This window comes from Chelonoidis abingdonii, chromosome 5 (genome assembly GCF_003597395.2).
Source record: "Chelonoidis abingdonii isolate Lonesome George chromosome 5, CheloAbing_2.0, whole genome shotgun sequence".
In the NCBI taxonomy this organism is placed as follows: Eukaryota; Metazoa; Chordata; order Testudines; family Testudinidae; genus Chelonoidis; species Chelonoidis abingdonii.
Genome location: NC_133773.1, coordinates 31130963 through 31142459, shown reverse-complemented (window position 1 = coordinate 31142459; position 11497 = coordinate 31130963). Strand labels below are relative to the sequence as shown.

The 11497-nt window shown below is 38.9% G+C and overlaps 1 long non-coding RNA gene across 1 annotated transcript in view; it reads right to left on the bottom strand.

The window, feature by feature from the left end:
• The window catches only part of LOC142046925 (uncharacterized), a 236374-nt gene extending 225596 nt beyond the window's left edge, over positions 1-10778 (bottom strand). Inside the window, exons 1-2 of the long non-coding RNA XR_012656026.1 lie at positions 10575-10778; positions 8901-9037 (exon numbers count right to left, since the gene is read on the bottom strand). This is a non-coding gene — a long non-coding RNA (uncharacterized LOC142046925). The remainder of the gene's footprint in view (positions 1-8900; positions 9038-10574) is intronic.
• Between the last annotated feature and the right edge of the window lie 719 nt (positions 10779-11497).

The following is an 11497-nucleotide window of genomic DNA, read 5'->3' as shown; positions in this document are numbered from 1 at the left end:
AAGACTGTGAATGGCTTGCCAACTACAGAACCAGTTTCTCCTCCCTTGGTTTTCACACCTCAACTGCTAGAACAGGGCCTCATCCTCCCTGATTGAACTAACCTCATTATCTCTAGCTTGCTTACATATATATACCTGCCCATGGAAATTTCCACTACATGCATCTGACGAAGTAGGTATTCACCCACGAAAGCTCATGCTCCAAAACGATACATTATAAAGGTCACCAAGCAACCCTCAACAATCCAGTTCATCATGTTCCTATTGGACAACTGGTTCCTCTCATACTATATGTCCCTCATACCTATATCCAGAAAAGTCATGAGAAACCTTTAATTTTCTATTGCGCAAAGCATATAAGGACTGTTACTGTGCTAGAATAAAAAGACAGTCCCCTGCAACTCACAGATACCTAAAATGCCCCTTATGTTCTTGATTGCGTAGTCAGCCATCCTCTTATAGATTGTTGGTCACACATGTTGTCCCTGCCTGTTCTGCCTTCAAAAAAAAAAAAAATGATGAGAACCAGTCTAGGGCATCCCTCATGAAAATACATCTGCTAATGTCACTCCCGAACAGTGAGGAATGTGGCAAACGACAAAGAGATGACCAATGCCTAATCTCCTGCCCTAATGTGATTAACATAAGCAACATTTTCTTTATTACAAAATCCTAGGTCAGAAATGGTTTGTCATACAAAATGCGGTTTGCAAATGCTTATGAAAATTTGTCCAGAAAGCAACAGATAAAGATTAGATAGAATTAAAATCTTTATTGGCTTGGTTGCCATATGCACATAATTCATATTGTCTGTGAAACAGACAATTGTGTGACTGTGGGCAAATGCATGTCAATAGGGTGATCTGTGTGTTTCTCTTTCACAAAAAGAGCCTGAAAAACCATCATAGAGGCTTCTTCATTCACCTGCCCATGCTCACCCATGTGGCTAATACCAGGTTGGGATGTCTTGCTTCCAGAGTGTGAACAGCAAGGCAGTAAGTATGGAACAAATGCAGTTAGTGCACTGAATCAGTATGAATGAGGACATAACTATAATAAGTTTCTTTGGTTACCCTCTTCTACCTGATAGACACCCTGAACAGAAAGGATTCACTAAGCGTATTCTCCTCACATTTTATATTGGATATAATATGATATGTAAGATACTTATTCTTCACTGAGCGTAACATATTGCAGGGCACTGGACCAAGAGGATCAGGCTGTGACATTTTCCTTTTGTTTTCTTTCTACAAGCTATAGGGAGAATCCATGACCTGCATATCTTGGGCCTTGTTTTCATTTTGCACCCATCATGATGTCAAAGCTAAGACTGCATCTATTTGGAGCCATCATCAAGACTGAAGCCAGCTTTCCATATTGCTTTTGAGTATATTCTTCATCAAGTGAGGAAACTTTTCATTTTAGTTTAAAAAAAAAGAACTCAAAAACTTATTTGGAAGTGTTGTTTTATTGATGCTGATTTCATGTTTTTGAATTACAAGGGATAACTGGATCCAAACAGTCAAGCTCCTGCTTCAGGAGTGAAACAGGTAGCAGGTCATATGAGTGAACAGTAATTTAACCACTCTGAAACAGTAACCGTACCTCAGATATAGTTGACCACAGATAAAGTATATTCTATTTACATTCGGATTATATAATCTGTTCTGGAGCCTGTTCTGTATTTGGTAACTAATTAGAACAAGGCAGCTTGAAATAAGAACTGTACCCAAATATTACAGAGCAAGCTATTTACCTATACAGGTAAAATACAAGAAATCCCAGATCTGCAGCAGCTAAATTCAAAAGGTTGTTAAAAAAATAAGGAAGAGGTTTCTAAATAAGATCTATTGAGCTGATGGTGCTCAAAGACTCAAGGCAACGTTGTTCTCTCACAGGAAGAGGTTGCTCTTCCTGACTCCTTTGAAGATCCAAATTGTTAAGTGCCACATTTCAGCAGATCTTGTGTATGACCAGGACAGAGGAACTTGTACCAAATGTTACTGTCTGATTTTCACTGATCTGTATTGGAGATGTGGATGGGGTTTGCAGATATGCATTTCTGCCAGACATGGCTAGTATCTGAATTTATTTCCGTATTTTTGCTTCCACAGTGTGCCTCATTCCAGCTGACCAATATATAACTGCATTTATTTACCAGATACAACATAGACCTCTGATTAGAAGCATACAAGAATAAATCAATAAAATATAATCAATCATCTGGTGAAACTACAGGCTACCCTGAGCTTAGGCAACATTTGTATCTATGGTCAAGAAATGCAGGAGACAAACTAGACAAGAGTCAACTATAAATTTTGAGTTTTTCGGATTCTGCCTTGGGGCTCTGGTTCCACATCTAGAGAATGAAGATTTAGAAGAGTTAATGCAGTCACCAAAACTCCAAGATGGAATTTTAGCCTGATATTCCAAATGTTGCTGTGGTTAAATTGGATTTATATATTACATGGATGTGAATCCTAGATCTTGACTGTTGCTTCCTCCTTCCACTCTTCTCTATTCCACCCTTGTTCCAGAGAGAAACTCACCTTCTGGTCACATGGTTTAAAATTCACACTGTACATGTCTGGGAAAAACACACTCTGGAGTTCTGAAGATTTATTTAGTTATTGCATTCATTGTCCTTAACACTGCAGCCCATGAATTATTACACCCCCAAGTTCTCCTATTCGACAATTTTGTAATAGAAGGAATGGTATTTGATGGCATGAGGCAGATCACATGCCAGCTTTTCAACTACAGCATGACACCTAAACTGTAACATTCATTTCATAGAGACTTGCCACAAAATGCTGCAAACCTGCAGGTAATTTCTTTCACTCACTGAGCCTGATTTATCCCAGTGAGAGCAGAGAAGTGCAGTTTACTTGCCCTGTACCTATCAGGCCAGAAACACCCAGTGGGAAATTCACCTGCTAGCAAAAGGAAATGCGGTAACACTGTTGCTACCTTCTGCCAGGGAAGGGAAGCTTTAGTAAGAACTCTGCCACCTGAAAGTGCACCTGATGGGCTGTTCATTTCCCTGTGCACTTTGTGGGTCATACCAGTGGGCTTCAGGCCCATCAGCAGAGCTCACATCTGTATGGCTCAGATAGAGCAGCACACAATCTGGCCAGTAAGGCAGATCTAAGGGCTTGTTGACATAGTGGGATCTACAGGGCTGAGATTTCTTAAGTGCACTAATATATTGCACATTAACTGGTCCATGTAGACCCTGTTGGTGCTCACTGTTCTCTAGTGTACTATAATGTAGTACTGTTTCAAACAGCACTATGTTAATCGATCATAAAATCATAGGACTGGAAGGGACTTCGAGAGGTCATCTAGTCCAGTCTCCTGCACTCATGGCAGGACTAAATATTATCTAGACCATCCCAGACAGGTGTTTGTCTAACCTACTCTTAAAAATTCCACAGCCTCCCTGGGCAATTTATTCCAATGCTTAACCACCCTGACAGTTATGAAGTTTTTCCCTAATGTCCAACCTACACCGCTCTTGCTGCAAGTTATGGCCATTACTTCTTGTCCTAGCCTGAGAGGTTAAGGAGAATAATTTCTCTCTTTCCTCTTTGTAACAACCTTTTATGTACTTGAAAATTGTTATATCCTCTCTCAGTCTTCTCTTCTCCAGACTAAACAATCCCAGTTTTTTAAATCTTCCCTCAGAAGTCATGTTTTCTAGACCTTTAATCATTTTTGTTACTCTTCTCTGGACTTTTTCCAATTTGTCCACATCAGTCCTGAAATGTGGTACCTAGAACTCCAGTTGAGGCCTAATCAGTGCAGAGTAGAGCAGAAGAATTAATTCTTGTGTCTTATTTACAAGATTCCTTTTAATACCTCCCAGAACGATGTTTGCTTTTTTTGCAACAGTGTTACACTGTTGACCCACTATGACCCCCAATTCTCTTTCCATAGTGCTCCTTCCTAGGCAGTCATTTCCAGTTTTGTATGTGTGCAACTGATTGTTCTTTCCTAAGTGGAGTACTTTGCATTTGTCCTTACTGAATTTAATCCTATTTACTTCAGACCATTTCTCCAGTTTGTCCAAATAATTTTGAATTTTAATCCTATCCTTCAAAGCACTTGTAACCCCTACCAGTTTGGTATTGTCCACAAATTTTATAAGTGCTCTCTATGCCTTTATCTAAATCATTGATGAAGATATCAAACAGTACCAGACTCAAAACTGATCCCTGTGGGACCTCACTTAATATCCCCTTCCAGCATGACTGTGAACCACTGATTACTCCCTGGGAACAATTTTCCAACAAGTTATGCACCCACCTTATAGTAGCTCCATCTAGGTTTGTTTCCATCATTCGTTTATGAGATGGTCATGCGAGACAGTTTCAAAAGCCTTACTAAAGTCAAGATATACCACATCTACGACTTCCTCCCATCCACTAAGTGTGTTATCCTGTCAAAGAAAGCTATAAGGTTGGTTTGACATGATTTGTTCTTGACAAAATCCATGCTGACTGTTACTTATCACCTTATAATCTTCTAGCTGTTTGGAAATTGATTGCTTAATTATTTGCTTCACTGTCTTTCCATGTACTGAAGTTAAACTGACTAGTCTGTAATTCCCCAAAAAAGAAATCCACTTTCTATTTCTATAGCATTGTTCATGTGAATTTATTATAGATCACTTCACAACAGATAGAAATCTATCCTGTGTGTTTTAGAACCTCAGATATTCACTAATGCTATCTTTACAGCTGACATTTGGGAAATCCTGGCAGGAGGCCAAAAATGAATGGTGAACCACAGTCAGAACTGAAATGAGGAGACCAGACTTGATAACCTTGGACTGAAAGAGGCTTGCTATGACTCCAGGATAGTTAGTGTCCCCGGGTGCTCTTCTCTATTCTTTTTATTTACATATATAGCACCATTGATATGCATGAGCTTTTGCAGACAAATATGAGGACACGGTCCCTGCCCCAAACAGTGAATAATCCAAGGACTCAATCCTAAAAACACTTACGCTTATGCTTAATTTTACACAAGTAGCCCCACTTAAGTCAAGGAGTAAAGTTAAAACAGGCACTAAAGTATTTGAAAGAGCAGGGCCTATACAGAAAACGTATAGAGAAGGAGCAGGAGATGGGATGTGGCAAGCAGCATATGATAGAGAAGTGCTATTTGTCACTTATCTTATTGATTCCACCATTTTATTTGGAGCTTTTCACTGGTCTGTTTTGTTTTCCTGTTGGGTCAATGTCAAATGCTTTTTATATAAAAAGCATCCATATACTTTGGCTAAAATTTTGCTTTAGAGAGTAATGAAAAAGAAGAATGAACAAAACACTCTCCTTTACAGGGCACGATGTGTGCCCCTCATCTGTAAAAATTACATCAACTCTGAAGATAAAAGGCTTATGTTCCTCCACCTCAAGAAGAATTATTTAGAATGGGGAAAAACCAAACTGCGGGAGTAGAATTTGATTTATTAAAATGGAACATGAAGAGTAATGGGCGAAGAAGAACATAAGAATTATTGGAAGGGATTTGAAACCAACGAGGGAGTCATTTAGGCTGGGAGTTTTGCCATTTGCCAAGGTGGATTGTGCCTGTTCTAATTGGGGACAAGGCAGTTGAGATTTAGTAGATGATTTGGAATAAAATCTCTTACCACCAACACTGCCAGCTTTCTCTCATTTCTATAGGTACCACCATAACCCTGTCTAGGATTATGTATTCTTCTCCCTCTAACCAATTTTATAAGGAGAAGGATGAACTATCACGATGTTCAGCACCCTCAGTCTCAGCCATTTAAAACTTCCCTTCTTGCTACCTTTGCCATCTTAAGCCCTTTATGCTATATCCATTGCTAAATCTGCAGTAGGAAGTCTTTAATGAACTTTGCTAGCATTGCTTTGAGATATTTTATTTTTCCAGTCAGTTCTAGATCCCCTTATTTCACTGAGGTCTCAATAGAGATGGCTCCATCCCTCAGTTTAACCTCAGTTGGGAAAGGTGAGAATGCTGCTCCGTGTATTGTTAAACAGTCCCTTGCTCAAGTATCAGTGTTTTACCAAAACTCTCTAAGCAGTTGCAATATGAGAGGAAACTTTATGGCTTGACCTAGTTCCATTTCAGGGTTGTTGCTCCTTGTTTTGTGGACATTAACAAGACCCTGAAGATAAAAGATGGTGAATGGCAAAGTTTTCTAAGTTACCGTGATATATTTTAATTTCTACTCCAAATCACCCCCACAAGAACTCTAGTCATTCCCTAGTTCTGATTACAAACTACAGGTTTTTCTGATTTTGCATAAAGGAAGCCTCAGAAAGAAAGCAGGACTACTGGCAAAAGCACAATGCCTAGAATGAGGTGTTCCAATGCAGAACAGAGCAACATTAAGTACTTTTGAGGATTTGGGCCTCAGTAGCTAGGAAATTGTTAGGGGAAGGCAATCTGGATGTTTTTTGCCTTTGTTCAGGGTCCAATTTCTAGATGAAGTGTGGGCAGAACATCCTCTTTCCTCAGCACCAAGACACCACTGTGAAAGCACTCCCAAATATTGATCTTCAGCACTGACATATTCAAGAGATAATTCTGCATGGCACGGCGACCTCAATATCAAGAATCTGTTCTTCTCAATATATTTCTATGTGCAGCAATGTAATAACCACTCCTCTCTGAAATTCTCTGGACTTACTCTTATTTTACATTATTAAAGCATTCAGTGAGATAAATGCAGTCTTTATTATCAGTAAAATGTTGAGAAATTAGTTTTCCCCCTAGCAGCAAAGAGAAGTTGAAACACGATGACTGGTACATTGTCATGAATCAATTTACTCTGAGGTAGCGGAAGGTTTAGTGAAGACCTGTGCTGCTCTGAAATCTTCCTGGTGAGAATTTGGTTTTTTCCCTTTTGATTAAAAAAAAAAGGGAGAGAAAATAGGCCTGTCAGTAAAAGTTAGCCCCTTCAAGAGTCTATGGATAGCCAGGAGCTCATATGACCTAGGTAATTCAATTCCCATATTTGCTTGGGAGTTTTGTCTCCACCATGCTGACCCCCGGGGCCAACATCTCTCAGAACATTTTTTGGTATATTTCAGAGGCACAGACTTCCCACATTCTTGCCATACACTCCTGTCTTATGTTTTAGACTAGTTCTATAGTTTGTAGATGAGGAACAAGACAAAGATGAATTCAAGAGTTTGTGTCTTCCCCCACATGCCTTGCCTACCTGCAAGTTTAAATCTTTTCTAGTAATATAGATCGTTAGCCCCAGCTAATGATGATTAGGTTGAGAAGCAGATGGGTGGGGATAGCTGACTGAAAGTCAATGGGTTAACTAACTAGCACATGCATCAAAAAAATTCTTCAGCCACAGAATTCCAGGCCTTTTTCCTTCAGGGCTTCAGCTAGAGATCAGGTGATAATTGAAAATAACGTGGTCCTCTCAAAAAACAGCAAGGAGGTCAGTTAAGCTGGAAAGATGCTATTTTTTTGAGAGACCATATTATCTTTAATTATCACCTGATCTCTAGCTCCACAGTATTAGCTGGGAGGCAGCTGGTCAGTCACAGGTGGTGACTAAGCCTAACTCTCTTAAAGGGCCACACCACAACAGTGACCCTTGATCTCTTTATATAATAAAATTATGTACAGATCTTACAGAAATGCCACTTTATCCATGAAATTCAGCTACAGCTGGGATGAAATATGTTAACTGTCTAACAGCACATAGCAATCCTATACAGCAGGTTTGTAAAAAAGGGAAGAAATTGAGACCAAAGAGTAAAATTAGGTAGAATATAAACCACTTGAGTCAGAATTTTGTTAGAATGCTAGAGTTAACACTCCTATACTTGCCGAATGTGCCACAGAATCTTTAATGACTGTAAGTAATTAGGATGTCAACTTCATGCCTCAGGAAACAGATGGCACCTACAGTGCCCTCTAACACCATGTTAGGAGATCAGTGTATTGATTCAGGAAGAAGTCTATCCATGGAATCAGCAGCATCACAAAAGTGTTCCAAGTTCTACTTTAGATTGACCCTTACTTAATTTGTGAAATTTGATAGCATCACAGCACAAGATAGTATGACTGCAGGCAATGCACATTAATCTCTCGAATTTAAAAGTTACCAAGATTAAGACATACTAGTAGTATCAATCATTAAAGAGGTAATCAAATTTGGGTATAAGGTGGGAACCCCACTCTTTTCTGGCAATGCTTAAAGATTTTGCTGCCAAAATTTCATTAGCTGTACTATATGGTTTAGTTATTTGTGTCTTCATTAATATGTCTGTTCTGGAACTAATTTTTTAGGTGGTTTACCCACAGGACTACCAGCCCATATGCTTAAAATAAAACTGGATTTTCCTTATTGGAAGTTAGAGCTTGCCTGTATATGATTACATATTTTAAGAAACTCATAAGCCTTCTTCTCAGTCTGTTTATAAGAGAAGGGTAAGTCCTATTTATTTATGAAAGATGCACCCACTGAAGTATCTTGGCACAAAATATGGTACATTCATTTTAACGCATTATTAACTACAGCTGGGATGTAAGACTTTGAGTGGTCTGAAAATGTCAGATTCCTGATTACAGTGAGCAATGGTTACCCCACTATGATCAGCAAACTGCAGCATGCCCACCTGAACTAGAGGTTACAGGTTATTTCTATATTTCCTTTGAAAGACAACTGCATATAATCCTAGAGATTTTGGTTGAAGACTACACCTCTATATTGGTGTCTTATTTGAAAAGTTATACTGACAAAAATTCAGACAAGCCTATGTAAGATGATGATTCCAATAGGTCAATTTACTGCTGTAGCTGTACTAACACCACCATCTATACCATCATGAATCAAATTGATTTGAAAATATTTCTACATAATCTGACAGACTCACCTGCAGTGGATTTGAAGCTCAAAAATGGACCCCCAACACACACCCAAATGCAAAAGGTGGCAACCTCTGTAAATTAGTCACATGCAGTCCTTGTTCATTTCCCTTTGCATTACTCTTGGTGGCTCCTTGTTAAAGTTCTGCATCCAAACCGAAGGGAAGGGCAGGTGACTTCCTGTCTCTAAAGGAGTTCATTGTTGCTCTGGGTACTGTTTAAATCCCCTCTCTGAGAGGGGACTTAGTCCTGAGGCTCTTACAAATACTTCTGAAGAGACTTTTTTTTTTGCCTTTGGGATGCACCAAGGGACAAAAAGGATCAATTGTTTCCTAGGGAAGATGCCTCCCTAGAAAAAGGGAGGAGGCTCCTCCTTAAGGCCCTCTACAAATTACACAAGTAGAGCACTCTCTTGTACTATTAATGTACTCAGTGGACCAGATCTTTAACCAGCATAAATCAACTTAGCTCCATAGACTTTAATGGAACTACACTGATTGACAGCAGCTGAGGAGCTGGCCCAGTACACTTTCCAAGAAAATAAACATTTTCAGCAAAGTGTTGCTTAGTACAGATTTGTTTACCAGACAGTACCCACTGTTTTCTTTGGTTCTGGCTAAGAGAAAGCATTTGTGTTCAAATCATAAATAAATGGATTCTCCAGTACCTCCTCTCTCCAAGCACATGCATCTCCTTTATATGAAATTTATCACGTTAAGAGGGAATATTTTTGTGAGAACCCCTTGATAAATTATTGGCAGCATTTTATTGCATTACCTGGTTTCTCTGCAATTCACTGTCATCTTAGCTGATCTTGCAGTTACTGGCCAAAGTCAGTTGGTCTTTCCTTACTACAAAAATTATATAGGTCATATCCTCAGCTGGTATAAATCAATGCAGCTCAAGTGAAGGTAATGGAGCTACAATGAGTGACACCAGCTGAGAATCTGGCCCTTTTGTTTTTGAATAACCAGTTTTCTATGTATTACGTAATCTCTCATGCTAGGCGAGTAGGCAATCAGTGTAAATTGTTTTGCCAAAGACCTGTGCTAATTTAAACACAAATCAAGTTGTCCTTATATCATCAGTTGCTATTACTTGAATTTTATTTCCCTATGATTAACTTTAAAATACAGCATAATTGCTTAGAACTGAATACAGATACCTGGAACTTAATCAGCCAATTACAATTTGTGGATTTTAATTGAGTTTTGCAAGATCCATTCAAACACATAAGGGTCATTGTTTTGTCCCCTTGAGCCATGTATTTAAGTGCCATTAACATTAAGGAGATTTGTGGGTATTCATCCAGGGAGAATAAACCTCTTAAACACCCTTTTTTACTGTACCATTTTGTTTCCTTAGAATTTCTCACCTCATAGCTATTTTGTCTTACTTGTCTGTCTTTACAAATACATATAGCACACATTTCTCACTCTTTGAGCAATCCTTCCCTCACTCTCTTTATTGATAATTCTCAAGGAAGCTTGAGATACTGTTCCTTGCTTTATTTCCCATTTTCACTGTGAACTTAAGAACACTTATTTTTTCCTTAGCAACTTGTTTCCATTCAGAGTCAGAAGCTTCCCTTCCCATATTCCACCTCTGTGAAGAGACATTTATTTGTCTGACACCAGACAGAGACAGATTTATTTCTTTGCATTGTATTAGTATAAACTTACATTTCTGTAACACCTCTCATCCCAAAGGATCCCAAACCACTTTACAGACTAGAGTCCAGATACTCCCAGCGCTTACTACCAGGTGTGATGTTGAGTAGTCCCACTGGGAAAAACACTTCATTGTTGGTTCCCTTTGAATAGTGAGATCCCAATAGTAAATGGTTACAGCATCACCCTCTGTTGCCACCGAATGTTGCCACCTGCAAGGTGGATGGAGTTAGCCAACTGGCACACAGCACTGCAGTGGGTGGAAGGGAAATTTTTCCTGTAAACTTAATGAGCCAGTTTGCATAGGAATAGCACACCATACATCAGAAATAACAAACAGTTGCTGTGCACAAATGAGCTGTTAGCTATGTTTGCTGGTTGAGTTATATTTCCATCATCTAACAATGAGTTGTTTAATAAATAACTTCAGATGTAGTTGTAAGCTAAAGATTTTCTCCTGTAACAGCAAATCACTAACAAAATGAAGCAAAACAACAAAGATGGAGAAGAGCAGAAGGTTGCTTGCAGTACAGTTCAATAAAATAAGGTATCTGGAGATATTTCAAATATAGTTTAAAAAACCCAAACTGAATGCTGCACATCTTAGCACTAACCTCAAAGTTTTCAGGAAATTGCAAGATACAAGACATGAATATTGCTCTCCTGGTCTCTGTAAGAGATTTATATCATGCCATAGCTCACAGTTGCCTGGACAGTATGTTAGACATAACATATTGGGCTTTGCACCATTATCCAATGTGCCATTATCCATTGTGTAAAGATGTATCCTTTACACCATTATCCAATACAATTTATGTTGTTGCTATTCCATCTTTTCTGCAACATTTGTTAACTACTATCGCTTATCTGAAGCGCCTGTGATTTGAATCTGCAAGCACAAAGGGCCATTGGACCTCCACATTTCTCAGCTAAGC